Genomic DNA, 22,651 nt, shown 5'->3' on the forward strand with positions numbered 1-22,651 from the left:
TCTTGATTTAAGTCTAATACTTTAACCAGTGGTTTGCCATAAGCATGTAGGTAATTAATGTACCTTTTGTGATGACATTGACTAATAGCTATTCTAAATACTGCATTCAGACCCCGTTCATTGCTAGTAGAAGTCTGCTATCAATTAAATGCATCTTCCATTGAGATTTCACCAGGAAAATTCACAAAAGCCTTCTTTGCTTTAGAAGCTGAGGCAGTGAATCATAAAATTAGAGAAACTACTGTTATCCTTCATATTGAAGTAAAAAACTAAAAAGGGTCAAATGGTGCTGAGAGAATATAATCTCAGAGTATGTTTCAAATAAAACATGGACTCCATTGAAAACTTGTCTATTAATTAATGAGTTCTGATTGTTCTTTTTATATTGTTTTACTGTTTTTAAATTGATTTAGAGAGCGAAGAAGGGTGGAGATATATATATATATATATATATATATATATATATATATATATGTATAGAGAGAGAGAGAGAGAGAGAAGAGAGAGAGAGAGAGAGAGAGAGAGAGAGAGAGAGAGAGAGAGAGATATCTATTTGTTGTTCCACTTATTTATGCATTCATTGCTTGATTGTTGTATGAGCCCTGACTAGAGATTGAACCCAAATCCTTGGCATATCTGGACAAGGCTCTAACCAGCTGAGCTATAAGGGCAGGGTTTATGTCTATGGTTGTTCTCCCTTATTCCCTTACTTCATTTAAAATGATTGGATTAGTCCAAGACAGGAAAATAAATTTTTTTAAAATATATTTTATTGATTTTTTACAGAGAGGAAGGAAGAGGGATAGAGAGTTAGAAACATCGATGAGAGAGAAACACTGATCAGCTGCCTCCTGCACACCCCCAACTGGGGATGTGCCGGCAACCAAGGTACATGCCCTTGACCGGAATCAAACCTGGGACCCTTCAGTCCGCAGGCCGATGACTATCCACTGAGCCAAACCGGTTAGGGCAGGAAAATAAATTTAATTGTAGTTGGACAAGTCTGAAAACTTACATGGTTCATCCTATAATGTTCCTTCTTTTTCCTCTTCTGATTTCTTGTGGGTTTGTTTTTTTTTTCAATTTATAGATGGAATCACATAGTAAATCAGGTGTCGTAAATCTTACTTTGTTCTTTGTCTTTAAGATTGTCTTGTCATCTAGATCCTTGGGAATTATACATAAATTTTAAAATCAATATATCAAATTTTACAGAGAATGCTGGGAGTTTCATTTGAAGTATATAGAATCAAATTGACACTGTAACAATGTTGATTCTTCCAAACCATTTCTATAGGTCTTCATCAATTTCTCTCAGCAATATTTTGTAGTTGTAAGTATAGAGATGTAACATTTTTCACTATATTTTCCCCTAGGATTTTATGTTTTTTGATGATATAGTAAATGGCTTTGTTATCAAACTTTCTTTTTCCAGTGGCTTCTTGATAGTGTATAGAAATATATGTTTTCTATTGACCTTGTAGCCCAGGACATTATGAAATTCACTTATTATATTATTTTGTTAGAGAATTACTTTGGATATTTTACATATACAACCATGTGACCTACAAATAAATAAAATTTTACTTCACCCTTTTAATTTTTATGCCTATGACTTCTTTAACTTTCTTTATTGAACTTACTAGGACCTCCTGCCCAATGTTAATACAACTGGTGAGAGTAGATTCCTTTGACTTGTTCAAGATCTTAGGGAATGTTTGTTTGGTATTGTCTCATTAAGTATGATACTAGCTATAAGTTTTGTGTAGATATGTTTTGTCAGAATAAGGAAGTTCCCATTTGTTTATGCTTTACTGAGAGATTTTGTTTACACTTTACTGAGGATTTTTTTTGTAGTTGTTTTAAGTTTTCTCTAAAGTCCTTTTTATTTAATTGCTTTATAGTCTTATTATTATTCCATCCTTTCTACTTATTTGGGTTTAGTTTGCTCTTTTCAAGATCATTGATTTTAGATTTATAAACTTTTCTAAGATATGTGCTTAATGCTATAAACCTCCCACTGAACACTAATCCAACTGTATGCAAAAAAATTTTTAAATGTGTTTTCATTACCATCTGTTTAGAATATTTTCTAACTTCTCTTAGGATTTCTTCTTTGACACATGGATTATTTAGAAGTATAGCTTTTAATTTCTAGATATTTGGGTATTTCTACTTTTCTTTTTTATTGATTTTTTTTTATTTCATTTCATTGGTTCCAGAATACATATCTTCAAGTTTTAAATTTTTTAAAAATTTGAGATCTGCATTGTGATCCAGCATAAGTTTACTTTGATGAATGTTCCATAATTTTATATCAAATGTAAATGTCTTTATATTTAAAGTGTCTCTGTTACAAATACCTTACATAAGGGTATTTTCAGTCTGCACCTATGACTTCTAATTAAAATGCTTGTTCATTTACATTAATATGCTTACCAGAACACTTAAATTTAAATCTACCATCTTACTATTTGTTACTTACCTTTCACATCTATTCTCTGTTCCTTTCTTCCTTCTTTTTAAAAATTAATCATGTTTTATTGTATTATTGATATTTTAGCTTTGCCATTTTGTGCCAATTTTAATAGTTTTTCTAGAGATTGTGGTAAACACCTTAAATTATTACATTCTATCTTAAATATTATAACACCTGTGTATAGTTTAAAGACATCATAACAATATATTTTTATTTAGTCTCTCACTTGCTACCATTGTTATATATTTTACTTCTATATATAAATTTCACAGTACTTTATTACTTTACCTTTAAACAATCAGTGCTCTATTTTAATAAGTTTATTTACTAGCATATTCACTATTTCCAATGCTCTGAATTTTTTCCTGATACCAATTACCTTCTTTCTAATTATCTTCCTTTAGCATTTCTTCTATTGCAGACCTGCTGGCAATAACTGTCTTAGCTTTTGTTAGTCAGAAAGTATTCTATTTACCTCTATGGTGAATGCTTTTATTAGGTGTAGAATTATGGGTAATTATTTTTACTTTGTACTGTTTCCTGGCTATCATTGTTTTTGTTGAGGAGCCAGCTATTTTTCTTATTGTTCATCTGAATATGACATCACTTCTTATTCCAGATGATTTTATATTTTTTCTCTTTTTCTTTGATTTTCAGTTTTGCTTTGATGTGTCTAGTTGTAGTTTATTTTTATGTATTCTGAGTTTCTATTGACCTATATCTGATTTCCAGAATCATATTAAATATAGCCAATAAATTCTTTATTTCACATATTTTAATTTTCAATTATAGAATTTCTCTTCGGTTTAATATTAGAGTTTTCATTTCTCTTCTGAAATGATCAATTGATTCATTTTATCTATCATTCCTCTAAATGTTTTAACTAATTCATAGTCATTACTTTTAACTTTTTTATCTGTTTATTCCAAAATCAGGGTAATTCATGAGTCTGCCTCAATTGCTCATCTTTTATGGATCTTATTTTCCTGTTTACTCTCATAATTTTGAATCTCATAATTTTTCAATGTATGTCAAACATTTTGTTTAAAGAAAGAGTAGAAACTAAAGCAGATGACATGTTTTTATCTCATTTTCCTGAGAGAGAAACCATACTTTTCTCTGCTTGGGGATGGGGTGAAAGCTAATCATTTAAATACTATCATGGGCCAGAAAGCTAATAAGTTTCAGTTTCTATCTGATTTCAAATGAGATTACATAAATCTCTCTTTGTCTTACAACTCAACTCCTAATTTTCCCTTACTGCCTTCTGTGGGGCTCATTTTTTAATTTCATCAGAATTTGATTTAGGAGAAGGTGGGTTAGTTTCAGTCCACTGTTAGGTCAAATTCCAGTCATGGGTGATGCAGGGTCTCCTGCTCTCCTATTTCCCCTCTATTGCTTAATCAGCAAGATTCCCAGAGCATGAGAATTTTCAGAATGAGGAATTTATTTTTGTACTTGTGCTTCTCTAGACCTCTATCTATCATGCCACGGCATTCTGTCAATCAAACTTTAGCTCATTCTTTGCCCAGAAGTCCCTCTGCTTAGAACAGGCCCCCAGCTCCAGTCATACCACAGTGCCATGTATGAAAGTGACTGCTATTCTCTACTCTTCTACAAAGGGCTTTCTTCTGTTTGCAATTTAGTTTATTTAGACTTTTACTCAACCACTACATGTTGGCAGTTTTTTTTTAAGTATGATTTTTAGTTTATCCAGTGTTTTCTTGCTATTGTAATGGAGGTGATGGTTGTTCCATCTTAAACAAAAGTGGAACTCACTGTGTTGTTTTGATTATTGAAAGAGGTAACATCTGTGTAATGATAGACATACCTCTGTGAAGTACCTACATGACATGGAAGTAATGGGACGATGTGGGGATATATAGAGTAAGATGAATTAATTCTTATAGTAGTGTTTATGTGAGAGCAATAGAATACAAATAGCAAGGTGCTAACAAATGGTGGAATGGATTAGAAAGAATTGAGCATGTGCAATAATAAAAATTAACAAATTTCTTTTTTTTTCTTGGGAGAGTAAATGCACTACAGAAGATTAGTAAGAACAGATATGCCTGATTATTAATAAGAAATCATAAATAAATATTTAGAAAGATTTTTACTGACTGAACTTTAGAGGAATAGGCAATATTTTGTCAAAGAGGCTCAACATTAGTTTGTTCCAGTATCTCTTGTGTGACTTGAAAAACTGGCATTCCAATTTTTATGGGGTGAATTGTGTTCCCCACAATTTATATGCTAAAATCATGACCCTTGGTACCTCAGAATATGACTGTATTTGGAGGTAAAATCTTTAAAAGGGTAATTAAGTTAAAATGAAGTCTTAGAGTGGGCCTTAATTAATATGACTAAAGTCCTAATAAGAAAAGATTTACACACACACACACACACACACACATATCAAGAGGGTGTGCACACAGAGAGGGAAGGCCTTGTGAGGACACAGTGATAAGGTGTCCATCTGCTACCCAAGAAGAGAGGCCTCAGAAGAAACCAAACCTGCTGACATCCTGATCTTGAAATTTTAGCATCAAAAACCATAAGAAAATAAATTTCTGTTGTTCAAGCCACTCAGTCTATGGCATTTGTAATGGCAACCAAAGATAACTAATATGCCAACCAAGAGTAAAAGCCGTCGTACCTCACTTCAATCTAAAATAGGAATTCTCTAATAAAAAGTTTGAAGGTATTTCCATAAAGAAACATTGGAATCTGTAATTATCCTTTAACCTGGTGGGAAGGCTAATTGTCATTTTTCTCCTGAGACAATGAAGTCTGTTGGTAATGGTACAATGTTAATGAGAAAGAGTATCAGCTTTGTGTCATGCTTACAGCCCAGACAAGGTGACCTCAGGCTGAGGGAGAGATGGCCAATATCTTCTTTTAATCACAAGGAGTATGATTCGTGCTGGCTTCAGAGCCAAGAATGTAAGATCACAGTTCTCTTGGAAATGAACATAGTAGTTACAGGCCAACTGGGATCAAGCCTGGTTTTATGCTTTCTACCATTGTTTGCACAAACTAAGGACAAAATGTGTTTGTCCAACATAAGTCAAAACTGTCCTACAGTTTATGATTCACACGTACAAATAAAATTGTACATCATCTAATGTGTGACCAGTCCTATTTCACCATTTCTGCTACAATCATGACTTGTTTTAAAAGTTTTGATGTCATCTGTTTACAAAACTACTAGAGGCCCGGTGCACAGATTCATGCACCAGTGGGGTCCCACAGACCAGGCCTAAACTGGTTCTCCAACATCCCCTGAGGGGTCCCTGATTGCAAGAGGGCAGTTCTCAGGTGACACACCCTGGAATCAGGCTCCCTCCTCTCTGGTTCCAGGTGCGTCACCCAAGAACCACAGCTGCCAAGCCACCGCAGCTCAGCAGCTCCTGCATTGGGCGTCGGCCCCCCTGGTGGTCAGTGCACGTCATAGCTTCCGGTCGGATGGTCACTTAGTCTTTGATATATATGATTTTTAAAGGCTGAGGGAAAAGAAGACTATCTGGATTCTTCTTTCAATAGTCAGGCAAGACCTAATATTGATACCTCAGTTCAGCTATAGAGTTGCTGGAGAGCACCATCCTAAATGTGTTTTATTTGCCTTAAGTAAACTGAGGACTTTAAAAAATATATTTAATTTTTTGTAACCTAAATAGGGTTTCAAGGCTTAATTTTGGTTTACATGTCAAAAATTTCCTTTCATACTAGAGGTTTTTGTTTCCAGTATCTGTAATCTATATTGGTATTATATATCAATTACACACATGTAATATTAATATAAAGTTTAAAATATATCTACCTTTTATGTTTGTATCTTTCATGCTGAATGCTTATTAAAGAATAGAAACAATAATTTCTATTAGATGGCTTTTAATCCATATCAAATATTCAATAGAGATATTAATTTATTCAATTAAATGAATACTTTTTTGTAAAGTATTGTTTTTAATTTTAAAGGTTATGGGTTCAATTATATATCAAGGAATTTATTTTCAGTAGTTGGGAACATATCCCACTACCAAGCATTTTGTGTAATTTATGCCACATAGTAGAATTTCATTTTCTTTAGTCTAGGATAACTTCAAGATACAGTGGAAATAAAGAGCTGGAAACTCACACACCTTCATTTAAGTCACCCTTTTATCTTGTACACACTAAAAGGCCTTGAATAGATTATTCAATTTCTCTGAGCCTATTTCTCCACCTTTAAAATCCAGATGATAATATTTACAAGGTCATTTTGACATTATATAAAGTGATCAGCAAATAATTGTTACCCAATAAATACTTTTCCCCTAGTTTCTCACATCCTGGGAATTATTAAATTAGAAAGGGGATAAAAATAAGCAGAGGGGTGGCAGCGGAAAAGAACTAAACCCTCATCTAACATAAGAGGAAATCAATGTGAGCCTGTATGTACATATGATGTAGGATATTCGTAAATTTCAGAAAAAGGGAACTAAAAAGGGTGGGGTCGAGGAAGTGGGAGTGAGAAAGAGAAAAGATGCCCCTGATAACTAGGGGCTGGCAGGTGTGGTGTCCCCTTGTCGAACACCTTCCCAGAACATCAACATCAGATAAGGCCTCTCTGTGCCCGTGGTGGATCAAGATAAAAACAAGACCCATCCATGATGATGTCTGAGCAGAAACCAGACATGACATTGTTCAAGCTACAACATGGACCAAATGTCCCCCATCCTGGCTAATAGTAGTGACTGCTGCTCTTTCATCAACTTCTGCATGAGCCTCGCTCTAGTCTTCTCTCCTAGATAAAATTGATGAAGATAGGCTATTATAGAATTGCCTCCACTTGCAGACAGTATCTGATCCAGAGCAAACACTCACCTCATCAAACCTTTCCCCAATTCACCTAACACAAGCTCGAATCCTATAGGGTTTTCTAACACCCTCTTAGGAGACTCCCCACAGATCCCCGTGTTGTGTGGTCTCCCTGCTTCAGGGAATAATAAGCCACCTCATTCAACCACAGGTATGTTCCTGGTGGCCTTTGGCTGGAGGGCATTTACTTACAGGAAGCATGGGGAGGAAAACCACTGGGTTTTGTTAAAATTCTTTCAGTAATTTTGGACATGTTAAAGTACATATATATGGCACTTTGACAAAATGTAAGTCAATCTATCAAAAGCTATTGCACATTACTAACCACAGTGGCAAAGCATGTGTACCCTCTGGCTCATTGTGGGGTTTGTAACTGTTTTAAGAGGTGTCATCTTAAACAGCAAGTCCAATAATTTGCTGTGAATGCTGAAAATAAATGGAACAATAAAAATCCTCCCTGGCCCATGGAAGGCAAGGGTTTCAGATGCGAGATGTGGTCAGCAGCAATAGGAAGGGAGAATTGAACCGAATCTCTTTCACTAGCTCTACTTTGCAAAGATCAAAGACTATAGGGAGAGACAAATGAGTAAAGTTATTTCGCAAAATTCAGATCATTGTGCAAAATAAACTTACAGATAATTATTCATCAGTGATCCATGGAAATAAATTACCTATGTTAAAAGCCAAATTTAAAATGTTAAGCATTGGATGCACAAAAAATGATACTTTTTTTTAAAAATTCTAATATGTGGCAATTTTGGTTGATCTAAAAAATCAACTTTGTTTCTAAAACTGCATCTCCTTTGGTGGCTAATGCTAATGGTTTATTTTAATTACAGATTTTGATTTCTGGAAATAATTAGAATGGCCAATATTTTTTAGCTCCCATTAAAACCTGTCTTACATAAAGGAGGGGAAATAGAGCCACCCATCAACATAATCGCCATCTTAATAATCTCTTAAAAGCTTTGCAGTACAGAGGTCTGAGTTGAACAGCAAGTCACAATTTTAGGATTTGCTAGATGTCATAAAAACACTCTTGGGGGAAAATCCCAAACATCCATTTCAATAACTTTCAACACATTGTCAATCCTGTTTTATTTATGCTTCCCACCCACTTCTCCTGTAGCCCCAGAATATTTAGAAGCACATTCAATATACCATACCATTTCATTTGTAGACACTTAAGAAACCACCTATAAACTGTAAGAATACTTTTTTTTTGCATAAACACAATTATTATTTTGGGGCCTAAAATTACTGCCAATAAACTCATTCTCCTCAAATACCCACTTAAATTTCTCCCAAATATCCATGAATATTGTCACATAAATGTTTATACAATTCAAGATTTTAATTGGGATCCAAAAAGTTCCACACATGGCATTTGATTGATATGTCCCATAAGTCTGCAATTCTATCAGTTTCTCCCTCCTTATTTTTCCAGATTGCAATTTATTTATTTATTTATTTTTAAGAAGTCAGGTATTTTGTCTTGGAGAATTCCCACATTTTGGATTTTACTGTTTGAATCCATGTGGTGGTTTTTGTAACGATTGTCTTCCCACCATCCACTGCACCTTTTTTGAAGGTTAAGATTAATCAGTGAATTGAGGTGCTGTCAGCTCGATTCAGTCATTATAAAGATTTCCATCCACTTTCCACTTAATGGTATGGGCAGCCACAGATAGTCATTATCTACTTCCATTGTTGCATAAGGGTGAACAAAATGGTTATATTCACTGTCTTGGAAAATAAGGCAAATGAGGGTGGTGGTGGAGTCCTCTCAGTGATGTCTGCAAATTTCTGAGTTAGCGGTACTGGAATGAGTTAGCTGAATAGGGAGTGATAGAAAGGGGAAATGTGACATTGAGATTTGGTGATGACAAAATATCTAGGGTATAACAATTTTAGTGCAGGGAAGGTGAAGGAAAGATACTGGCACTAGAGAAGTCAAGGAGCCATGTTTGGGTGGACCATCTATGTAGGTATCTCTAAGGTGGGGTGTGATTAATTCAGGGAGTGACTCAAAAGAGACATGTAAATAAATTATTGTAATTTGCACTTATACCTGTCAACATCCTTTAAACATTCTTTTCTAGTGCATGTCTCATATTGTACATTAGACTACAGTACTCTTTGGGGAGAGACTGATTCAAGTGAATAAGCAGACAATTAAAGACTAGAGTTGTCTGGACTCTGTATCCTCTTCACAGTGGCCAATCACATTTCATGGCCTGGCTGTGCTACCATATAAGTAACCCATTTCTTCTACAGATAACATTTGGTTTGTTTCTAATTTTCACTATTATAAAACATACTAAAATAAATCCTCTTCTACATATGTTTCAGAATAGTTATGCAATTAGGATAAATTCCTAGAAATGGTGGGTGGAAAATGATGTGTATTCAAAGGCATATTGACTTAATTGGTAAAGTTAATTGGAGAATGTAATGCTTATTGCCAAAATATTGTTGAAAATGCTAATTGATATTGTATATCTGCAAAGTTCTTACCAAGTCACAAATAAAAACAATTAACGTACAAAGGGCAGAGAAAGCATTTTATCAGCATAAATTCAGAATAATATGATTTTAGAAAACCCAGAGAAATAATATTTGGTATCATAGATGGTATTTTTCATTTTTAATAAGATCCCCACTTTGCTGATATTTTATTTTATATATCTATTTTGTTACATGGATTAATTTGTGTAACTCTGCTAAATATCTCCAGAACCTAGGAAACTCTCTAAGCAACACAGAAACTGTCTTTTCCTTTGCCACACTTTCTTCACAGAAAATGTGAGCCAAGATAGATGAAAAGTGACACCAGGCATACCTTGTCACGCTCAAGGTAGCTGATTCTTAAAACAAAACGAACACCATTGAAAACAGTCTCGTTTTTGTTTTATGTTACCATTTGATTTTTTACTATCTGATACTAGCCAATTACAATGTTATGTAGTTTCAATTCACTGCTTCAATTTACATATCTGGAAAAATCAAACAGCAAGATTTAGTTAGAGAATCATTCAACTTTAATATCAAGTGGACCTCTAACAAATTGCTGGAAACGGCATTTCCTACAGTGGAGGAACCATTCCACTCATCCACGTAATAGCATGAGACCTGGCCCATTTATATCTTTATTTATGCTTGTTCTCTTCTTGCAGACTGAAAATGCACACAGGAAAAAAATAGAAATCTGATCATGCAGAGAACAGTAGAGATCCTCTAAAAGAAATTAGCCAGGCCATGGAATTTCTGTGGTTAAAGTCATAAACGGTCCCCAGAGAAGCCGTTGATCATCACCTTTTTGACTGAACGGAGCCCTGTAGTCATTGCATGCTGTTTTAGTTTTTGTGTTTTAATTACCTAACTGACTCAATATTTTTCTCATGGTCCCACGAGGCTTTGCCTTCTTTTGTGGAATTTTCTTGACTGAAGTCTCAATAAATGACATTTCTTCTAATTAGATTTCTTGGCTGTTGGAGATTATTATTCTAGGAAACCCACATTCCTTCCTCCCTCTTCCGTTCCTTCTACCCTGTTCTTGTGTTTTTATTTATGCAAGATGCAAGCCAGATGTTATATTAATAAGAGAGTTGATTTTCCTCAAGGAGCCATTCATTAGCCCAGAAGTAGATCTTGTTGCAATTTCTGGGAATTCTTTAACTTTCTTCTTTACTTTTTTCTTTCATTTTAAGCAGTAAATTTTTGGAAGATAGAGTTGAAAGCAACATCACTGTTAAGAATAGAATTACTTTTATTTACTGTGAATGCTAATGGAGGTTGGGAGTTTTCACAACTAAATTTTAAATGTAAAGAAGAAAACATTTTAAAAACAGGAACTATATCTTATAAATTTAGGTAGCATATTACAATTGATGTATAAAACTTTTTGAAAACAATTAAGATGGAACAAAGATGCCCTATCAAAACCACAGAGTATCCCATAATGAAGTTCAGATTTTTTGTAGTTTAAGATGCAACTTTAAAACATAGAGCTCAACACCATTTTCATTTCTGCTCCAAATGCTATTTTATAAAATGAAAAACTTGTTATACTTCTGATTAATACATCTTCTAGAGCACAAAATAATTAAAAAAAAAACACAGTTACATTCATTATGATTCCAAAAATAATCTCTTCAAACAGACATGCGATCCTTAAACAACCAAACATTTTCAGGAACACGCAATAGAAGTCTGCTCATCCGTCTCTGTTGGTTTTGGTTCTGTAGCTTAAGTTAACTGACCAAAGGTCACCTGAAGGCCATGACCACACAGATAAGGCTTCAAACTGGGGAGCAATGCAGGTTGCCCAGGCACTCATGAGCTGTGTGTGCTCTTTATGCGCTGAAGCACGGCCTAGATTTTTATTTACAGTATATTTCAAGATCACAACATACGGTAGGCCCAGCAACCATGGCGTGTTCCCCTAGCACGACACCAGGTAGGAGTTGATCAAACTCATTCTTTATTTCACTAAGACAGTTCTAATGTGCAAACTAATCCACAGGGACAGAAAGCAGATCAGTCATTGCCCGGGGAAATGGATGGAGGAAAGGATGGATTGCAAAAGGGCTTGGGCAACCTTTTAGAGTGATGCAAGTGTGTATCTTCATTGTGGTGTTCTATGGGAGTGTACACCTGCCAATACTCATCAAATTGTACTCTTAAATATGCACATTTTCTTGTACAAAAGTTGTGCCTCAATAAGGTTGTAAGAAAATGACACACTATCTAATTTATCAAAAAAAAATTATAGGGCCCTACTGATTTGGCTCAGTGGATAGAGCATCAGCTTATAGACCAAAGGGTCCAGGGTTCGATTCCAGTCAAAGGCACGTACCTTGTTTGAAGGCTCCTCCCAGGCAAGGGCCCTGGTTGGGGCTTGTGCAGGAGGCAACCAATCTATGTTTCTCTCACATCAATGTCTCTCTGTCTTTCCCTCTCTCTTCCACTCTTTCTATAAATTAATGAAAAAATATCCTTGGGTGAAGAGTTTAAAAATAATAATAAAATAAAATAAAATAAAATAAAATAAAATAAAATAAAATAAAATAAAATAAAAATTTAGGGGGAACTTCACCTTCCCCTAAGACAAAGCACTGGCTGAAACATCCAACAGTGTTTGGTACATATTAGCGATAAATGTATCATTGTTGAAATATGCATATCCTATCTAATAAAAGAGTAATATGCAAATTAACTGTCACTTCACAATAAAGATGGCAGCGCCCACAGCCAATAAGGAGGGAATATGCAAATTGACATGACAAGGCTAGAGGTGGAAGGAGGCTCCAGGCCAGAGTGAAGGCGTTGCCAGAAGCCAGGGGAGGGAAGGCCTATTTTTTCACTAATCTTCGTGCATCAGGCCTCTAGTCTGTAAATAATAGCACTTATATACTAAGTACCAGCATCATTTGTTAATTAAATTAATGAAAAATCATATAAGGAACCTTTTTTTTATCATAACCCATTTTAAAAATAAATAATTAAGGCACAGATGTCTTCTATTTTAGGTTAAGACACTGAAAGACTAGGTCCTCAGGTTACCCAGTTGGTGGCTCACAGAACTGAGACTTTAGTGCATGCAGTCTGTCCCCAGATGCATGGTTTAACTCCCCCACAAACCACCATAAGAAGGAAGGAGAGGAGAGTTAAAGAACTCAGAGAAGAGAGACTTTCTTGTGCACTTGGCATTAGAGACGTCTTTTAAAAAAGACAGGATGTTTGCTGAGCTTTGAAAGATAGGGAAGCTTTGGAAAAGAGGAGATTAGAAGGGCATCTCAGACAGGACTGACACTGCCGGGCATGCTGGGGCCTAAGAAGGTATTTGTCCAGTCTTTGGTGACATTCTTAACAGGGTGAGTTAGATCAAAAGCCACTGACATTTTATCTTATAAATATTGCATCAGGATATAAATAGCTGGATCAGTGGAGGAGGACAAGAAGAGGCAGTGTCTCCATGGCAGAGGTCCCTTGGCAGAAAAGGAGGAATATGGGACTAGAGCTGACTGTTGAATGATTAATGAGCCAATCCTTTTATTTAATGTATTATATGACTGAGAAAAGGGAATCTGATGAGACTCGCCTGCTCACACGGACAAGGAAAGGAAATATTGCTTTCACAGTGTCACTTGCCAACGTCAAAACTGCTTGCCAGAATTACTAATTAGTAACAACAAAATATTACTCTTGTGATTTGACCATGGTGGTGAAGACGATGTTGGCCAGACATCCAGGAGAACAAAAAACAGTACATGGATTCATGTCTGAAGAAACCAAGAGGCATCTCTCATACCACAGAACAAAATATGAGGAAGGAACAGCCAGATGAAGCAAAGGTTACACAGGGTTGCTGGAAGTAGCCAAGAGAGGACCCGACAGGGGTCCTGAGAAAGCTTTCAGAATAAAACCAACCATTAAAGAATGGTTGTAGGAGAACAGGCTTGTGGTAGAGGTTGCCTTAAACCCAGGCTGATATGTAGGAGATGAAAGAAAAGTGGGCAGTGAGAGACATCACACTGATACGCCATATTTTCAGGAAGCAGTCTGCCTGTGAAGGGGGGTGGAGAAAGGCTCTGCCTTAGGAGCAACACCGCTGCTACCAATTTTAGCAGCTGGCAAAACAGTTCTTAGATAAGGTCACTCTCACAATAAATTGTATGTCATAAAAAATTTCTGCTAGCCCAAAGCGTAACTTCTGCCCCTATTTCCACAAGCATCCTGAAAATAGTGGGACGAGGAGGAATTGAACATATTTAACTATGTGTAATGATAAAAAAAAAAACTACCCACCTAAAAGATAGTACATGCCCCCCCACTGAGAAAAAATACATGGGAAATGACAAATATCAAATTCTGAATAATATGAAAATGGAACAAATTAAAATCATGATAAATGTATCACCATGAACTACAAAAACTTAATAAATATATGTCATGAAGCAAAAGCTGTCCTAAAATAAGAAATAAAAGCAGCCATAAAAGATACAGAAAACCATCTAGGGAATAAAGTTCATTGGAAGCAGCAGAGGAAAATAAACATGACTAAACACCAGGTAAAGAATTTGATGGCATGGATTATGAAAACCTATAAGCACAAATTGAAGTAAACACAGTCAAAATAAAGAAAAAATGGTATTGATAAGAGTAAAGATATCCCCACAAAGAGTTATTTGGTATTCATAGTGAAGAAAGCTAAAATAATGAAAAATTTAAAAAGATCTTTAAAGATAAAATTCAAGAAAACAACTCAGGCAGACCAATAAATGCAATAAGGTATGGTTATTAATGTTTAAAAAACATCAATACAAGTAAAAAATGTAAAATTTTTAATTTAGTAAATAATTTATCATAAAAAGGAAAGTTCAAATGACTCCTGCACTTATTGAAAAGATGCCCAATCTCATTTTTCTATTTCATTGATTATTGCTCTTATCTTTATTATTTTTTTCTTCTAATTTAGTTCAAAATATTTTTAAACTTTCTATGTAGCATCTTCTTCAACTCATCTTTTTTATAGATATTCACTATGTAATTTCATAGATTGGAGGCTGTATAGACCTCTCAATGTTATTAAATTCTACTCTGTAACTTGCCAACCTTTCAACATTTATTGAGACTTGTTTTATGACTCTGGATGTGGACAATTTGATGAATGTAATATGTGCCTGAAAAAGGAATGTGTTGGGCATTTGGGTTCTATAAATATCAGCTAGACTGACTTGATTAATAGGGTTGTTAAGATTGCTCATGCCCTTAGTGATGTTTTGTCTAGTTGTTGTATCAATTACTAAGAGACAGTTGTTAAAATCTCCAATTGCAGTGGTATATTTACATACAAATGCACAGGAATTTAACTTTATCTATTTTAATTCCTTCAATATGTACATCTTATAATGAAAATGAGGCAGTCTCTGAGTACTCATAGAATACTCCTCAGGATATAAATGTAAATGAAAAGGGTAAGGTGTAAAATATGTATGTAGAATTCCACTATTCGTGTAAAATAATGGGTTACATATATCCATCTATATATATAAAAACCCAGTGACCATTACAGTGGAACGACTGGAAGGACCAGAATGACTGGTCGCTATGATGCACACTGACCACCAGGGGGAAGACGCTCAATGCAGGAGCTGCCCCATGGTGGTCAGTGCGCTCTCACAGTGGGAGCACTGCTCAGCCAGAAGCCAGGATCACGAATGGCAAGTGCAGCAGCAGTGGAGGGAGCCTCTCCCGCTTCCATCGTAGCGCTAAGGAGAGGCAAACCAAGTAATAAGGAGTGAGCAGGTTGGCAGTTAGGAGCAAGCAGGTGGGAGGTTAGGAGCGAAGGGTCCCAGATTGCGAGAGGGATGTCTGACATCTCCTGAGGGGTCCCAGATTGCGAGAGGGTGCAGGCTGGGCTGAGGGGACCCGTGCCCCCCACACAAATTTCATGCATCGGGCCTCTAGTATGCATATAAATTCCCAGGTTAATTACTCCCCTCCCACTCCCTTACCCCCATCTTCCCTAAAATTTCTCAGTCATTTGGGGCAGCATACTGCTTTGTGTCTTTTGAATGTTGGTCCATGGCATGTATAACCTATTGCAAGAATAAACTAAATCTTCTCCATAAAACAAAGCATATTTAGTATTTAAGGCAATTCATAGTTTATTGTAAACACCCACTCTCTTCGTAGTAGGAGTACTTATAAAGAGTGAAATGATCAACTGTTTACATGTAGGCAAAAAGTGAAGGCTTGAGCCAAGTGGTTGTTAGCAGCATTGTAGCTTTCCCCCAGGATCACATAGACAATCCAGGCAAGACAATGAGTAAACCCTGCCCAGGAGCCAAAAAGCTCAGTGCCCAACTTGAAGTTGGTCACATTAATTCCCTTAACCCTTAAGTTGTCACACTTGGGTTTTTCTTTTCCCCTTGATTTTCACTTTCTGTTTCCAAAATATTAATTTTAGTGTAATTTCTTATATTGTAAACTTTAAATCATTTTGGAGTGCAAGCTAGAATACTCATGGTAGCATATACAAATAGAGTTGGCCCTTGAACAATGCAGGAGTTAAGGGCACTGATACCTTGCCCAGTTGAAAATTCACATAAAGCTTTTGACTCTCCCAAAACTCAAGTTGTCCCTCAGTATCCCTGGGGGATCGATTGGTTCCAGGATCCCCATGGATAACAAAATCCATGGATGCTCAAGGCTCCTATATAAAATGCTGTAGAACAATGCACACAGTCAGTCTTCTACACCCACAGATTCCCAGCTGCGTATAGAAAACATTACTGGCATTTATTGAAAAAAATCCACATATAAGTGGACCCATATAATTCAAACCCATATTAAGCAAGGGTCAATTTACATATTTTAAATGCCTCTCTCTCACATCATTTTCATAAAATGGAATGAGAGACTGTGTTCCACTCACCAGGAAACAACACTCAGGCTACCCCTTCAACTTGGTCAAATTATCCTATATAATAAAAGGCTAATATGCAAATTGACCAAATGGGGGAACGACCAGTCACTATGACACGCACTGATCACCAGGGGGCAGATGCTCAATGCAGGAGCTGCCCCCTGGTGGTCAGTGCATTCCCACAGGAGGAGTGCCACTCAGCCAGAAGCCGGGCTCATGGCTGGCAAGCGCAGCGGCGGTGGCAGGAGTCTCTCCTGCCTCAACGGCAATCAGGTATCCCCTGAGGACTCCCAGACAACCCCCCCCCCCTTGAGTGCATGAATTTCATGCACTGGGCCTCTAGTTCACCTACAAAAGGCTGTCATTTGCTATGTTTACAAAAGCATTTTGTTTGTTTCCAGTGCTTGTGAAATAGTAAAACTCTTCATTTCCCTGAATGTGAACTCTAAGCCAAATGATCAACCAGAACGCTCCTTAAGGCTTATCTTGGAAATGATAATCCCTTTCTAAAACCACCACCGCTAAATAACAAGATCCTGCCTTTATGCAAAGGCAGGAATGCAGTAAAGGGTGAGTGGTACTCTTTATGCATTGCTTAAGCGTCGGCCGCCAGCCTGAATTTCATGCATTCTCAGGCTGCTGAATGATGTCTTGAATGCACCAAGAAATCACGCCTTGCATTTATATATATATAGGGGAGATAAACCCAGTTTGTGAGCTCTGCTGGGACTGAGCTCAATACTTGTTTATGGCCTCAAGCTTGTTCACTGAGCTTGAAATGTATCAAATGATTACATTACAGAAAGAGAAGCTGGAGCTGTGCTTTATATGCTATTGACTCAAGTCAATTATAACTTCTTTAAAGCCGCTCCATCAATTTCTGTTAATTGTCGCGTCTATCTCCATGACAGAAAGGAAATTTATCTTTCACTTACGTTGCACTTATTTCCTCAAAGCCTAAAGTAAAGATAGGAAATTCTGTCTGCACGCATAATAAATCCCCCTCGCCTTGGGATATGACTGAGAGACCTAAGGATGTTCATGTTTCTCCCTGTTCCCTAGAAGGGAGTCTCCGTATTTGACGAATTTGAATTTTCCTTTTATTTGTTATCTCTGCAGGCATGTAAGTGCTTCTGTGTTGTTGACTATCTGGCTACTCAAGGCAGCATCACGGTTTGCCAACCATGAGGAAGCTTTGGGGTAAGTCTGGGACTGAGTCATAACATGCAGAAACTTATTCTTTTCCCAGTGTCCTCATCTGCTTTCTAACCACAAGGACACTCACTCCAGGAACCATTCAGATGGGAGTGTACAGGTTGTTCGTTACCTACTAAAACTTACCAGTGCTTAATGTGGGATGGTGAACACACAATATAACACACATATAATGTATTCTAGAATTTTATACCTGATACTTATATAATTTTATTAACCAATGTCATCCAAAATTTTTCAATATTTTTTTTTCAAAAATAAAAATGAATACATAAAAGAATTTTAAAAGTATGAGAAACTTACTAGTCTTGTTTCTCATTCTCTCAGGTTTACTAGATACTAGCAACTCATTCCATTCTGGCCAAGGTTAAAGAAAAAAGTTAACAGTTGTCAATGATAGAAACAAAAGGGCTATGAGTTGCTTTTTACTAACATGAAAATGGAAACCACTTAAACATTAGATTCACTGTATTCTGAAGATAGAAAAGACCTTAGAAATTGTGTATTCTTTACATCCCACAGATTAGGAAGTTGGTGCTCAGTGAGGCCACCTAATATAACAGAGGTAGTACACTAAAGATCTGGAACCAGAACTCAGGTCTCCTTTTCTTTCTATATTAATTTTCTGACCCCAAGTCAATAGTTTTTGAGGCTTTAAATGGAAAGATAACCCAAAAGAGAATCATTCTTATTTGAGTCTCTGGCATATATCAGATAATAAAAGGTACAATAGAACAATAGAAAACATGCTTATATCTATAACATATATATTTTTAAAACAAAATAATAGACAATATCTATTAGATAATGAAGAACATTGGGCATAAAGCATAAGATTAAAAAATTGTCATGTGTCTTCTTTTGGTAGAATAGGACCCTTTCTCTTTAGTGAGAAAATGAATTTGCACTATAGGTCATCCTCCTATTTTAACCAGGTAAAATTGGGAAAAACTCTACATGCTTCTCTTTGGAAAGAGAGAATTTGCTGCCTCTTCAAGCATCAACACTCAGGCTGTCCATTTACTCTGTGAAATGATCCTCCTACAATAGTCTGCAGCTTGCATTTATCACAAAAGGCCTCTGAGCTTCTTAAGGAGGACAGAAGAGTGTCATTTATTAACGAAGTCATCTCTGGAAAAGTGCCACCTCTAGGCCTCAGTTGCATTATTGTTGAAAGAGCCATCATAATGAAAACCACCTCATAGAGATTGTCCAAAGATAAATGAGATAAAGAATGGAAGTTCTGAGCTCTATGCCTGACTCTGATTAAGCCCTTGATGCAGCATATTATAACCAAAGGGGACATGGGGAAGGGAAGGAGCTGTTCCAGATTGGTTTGGGTGATAGGAAATATTGGAGAAAAAAAATGTCTTATGTGGTTTCTTATATAATAGGACAATAGGAGATGGGGTTCTAGAATGTCAAGTTTAATGTCAATAATGGATGAGTCACCTCCAAAACCACACTGAGTCCCTTTTACCTGATCTCCAGTCATTTTACAGGGTTTCTCATCAGTGCCTTTCCGGTAACTGTCCTGATGGCCTAAAATGCCTTCTGCTTCTCAGTATTACCCTGACTCTCTTGGAGAGATTAGATGTTCTTCATTCTTAGTTCTTTCTCCTATAGTATCTGTGACAATATTCACCAATTTGTGTAGTGATTTTCTCTTTCCAACTTCATTTCATTTTAAAGGAACAGATTATGACAATATAAACATTTTAATGTTATTCATCTTTTTATTCATAGTACTAAAATGAGTGCCAGACACATAATGTGTCTAAACATTATTTGACAAATAAATGAATGAATGAATCACTCATTTCTCAGGCTACCTGGATTAGGACCCCTGAAAAAAAATTGCTGATGTCCTTCTCCCTAAAGCAAAGAATCTATCTTCAGAATACAGTGAATCTAATTTCAATTTGCTCTTAATTGGGTGTAACCATGCATTGGGTATTCTGAGTATCTATTTTTCCAACAAGGAACCCCCTCCCCCCCCCAAAAAAAAAAAAAACATTAAAAGAAAACTGGATGGTCACTTTTTACACTTTGGTGTGACAAAGGGCATTCTAAGAAATAATCCTTTCTAATATAGCCAGTCAAAACAAAAAAGTAAATCTAATGCCTGACCAATTTCAAGGGTTAACTTTACTTAGTCTCCACATATTATGTCATACTAGAGGCCTGATGCACGAAAATTTGTGCAAGAATAGGCCTTCCTTCTCCCGGCTGCCGACACCAGCTTCCCTCCAGCACCTGGGACCCAGGCTGGCTTCCCTCGGGCCACCTGCAGGCACCCAGGACCCGGGCTGGCTTCCCTCCGGCCTCGGCTTTGTCAGGAAGGACGTCCAGAATGACATCTGGAAGATATCTGGTCTAATTAGCATATTAACATTTTACTATTATTATAGATTATTAGAGCAATGTCAAATTTCTTGAATATAATAATGTCTCCCATTTTCTAATACACTCATTTCCATAAAAGTCTACTCATAGAAACATTGTCTTTGAGTAAATTCTTTATCTATTCCATAGCTCAATGTTATCATCTATAAAATGGAGATAATAGGAACTACTTGGTAGGGATGGTTTGAGGAATAAATAAGTGATACAGGTAAAACATTCAAAACAGCAAAGAACAGTTAATAGAAGTTAAATATTATTATTATATTCAAATATTTTACATTAATTTAGAGAATTTTATGGTTATGGTTATAGAGAAAAGGGGTTGTAACAACTGAATCTTGTAAACATTGGAAAATTCCCCTAATAGCTTAAGAAATTTGCTTTAAAAATAAGCATTGTACACAATGTTTTTGCTTCATTCCCTCATGCTCTCTGGATGATGTATCAGAAAGTGAGCTCACTGTTTATATTAGATGTGGTGTGGGGACTTCCTCTTTGTGAACATTTTGGTGTACCAATGGCCACCTAATAGCTTACTCTTTCTCTCTGTCTTTCATTCTTCCATTTCCCCTCTTCTTACATTTGTAGCACACATGCTAATTTAGAATGAAAATCCCATGCGATCAAGAACGTAATAAAACACTTAGGTTTGAAACTACTACCTGCTACCTCTTGATAGTACATTCCTCTGCCCTCTTTCTGCTTCTTCCTCCCCTCCCACCTCCAGCTAAATTGTTCCCTGATCCCCAGCTGCCACCTTGACAAAAACTGCGTGTCAGTTCCGAGCATGTAGACCTATAATTTGCCATTTTATTCTTCAGTCTCAATAGGGTACTTCCTGCTGCCAAGGATTCTCTACTTTGAAGTGAAAGTTGAAATGGACACCTGCAGAATTCTCTTCAACCAGTCTCTCTTCCCAGTGAGGAGCCTGAATAGGGCAGAGAAAGGGGCTTACAAGGTGATGGGGAAATAATACTCAATGCAAGAAAGAACTCCTGAGGTGAATGATTGTTATGTTCAAAGGCCAGTAGTGTCCCCACGGGGAAAGGAGACCCAGTTCTTCAAAACAAAAATTACTTTAGGCTACTTTTTTAGTTTATTTGGCCAGAACAGACATTTTCTTTCATTTTTAATTTAAGTATTTTTCTGAGAGATTTAGTTGATCTAGGATGACAACACGCTTAACTATACAGTTTGAGGTTAAAATTGGCATGCAGGTGACAATTCAGTTTTTGATGAGCCCGACCTCAGAATACTCTACTCTACCTACAGTTATCAGCCACAGTGACCACCTACTTCACTCTTAGAGCTTCAAATCCTTTCAAACCCAGCCACAGCTGAATTTATTTTTGCCATCAAATTTAAATCAAAGTATTAGGGGGATTTCTTTTTCTTTCTTACCAGGGGGCAATTTTTCTTAGGTTCAAAAATAGGCAGAAAATGGAACAAATGATATTGAAACAGTATATTATATTATACCATGACAAGCACTGAGGCAAGCCACCCATCCATCAGCAAAGTTGCTATTACACCATAGCTTTGCCTGACTGAGGGTATTGAAAAATGCTTCCCAGGGGATTGCTTTTGGGCCATGTATGACACCAGAGCTTTTCCTCAAAGGCATTATGCACTTGTTAGCCTCACTTCCCTCTATCCATGTATTTTTCAAGGCTTTTCTTTTTGCTGGTTTTCCCCACCTATTGTGGAACACAAAAACAGAAATATTCTGCTCCTACTCCGTTCAGAACAGAAAGAGGGGAGGGGAAGGATACTCGTATGGGAAAAAGCTTTGCTAATGCGCACAGTTTCACTCATTTATCCATTCGGTAACTATTTATGGAAGGCTTACTTTGCCAAGTGTGTTAAGAGGTACCAGTTTATAGTGGAGAAAAAGACAGGACTCCTGCTTCATGAAGTATCCATTTATCAGTAGGAGGGGAATAAGCAATACATAAATACAAATAAATATCAGATTTTAGATTATAGATTAGCATAGGCAATAATAAGCACGGCGAAGAAAATAAGACAGAGTGATATGATATGGAGAGAGGAGGGAGAGGAACTCTCATTGAGAGCAAGGTCTCCCTGAGATAACATTTAGCTGAAGCATGAAGGTTAAGAAGGAACCAAATATGCAAGATCCAGGCACAGGGTGTTCCCAGTGGAAGGGACAGAGAGTGAAAAGCTCTGAGGAAAGAAAGATCTTGGCCATGGTATCTGGAGTGGAGCCAGCTAAGGGGGAGTGGTGTGGGAAG

The sequence above is a fragment of the Myotis daubentonii genome, chromosome 7, assembly GCF_963259705.1.
Source record: "Myotis daubentonii chromosome 7, mMyoDau2.1, whole genome shotgun sequence".
In the NCBI taxonomy this organism is placed as follows: domain Eukaryota; kingdom Metazoa; phylum Chordata; class Mammalia; order Chiroptera; family Vespertilionidae; genus Myotis; species Myotis daubentonii.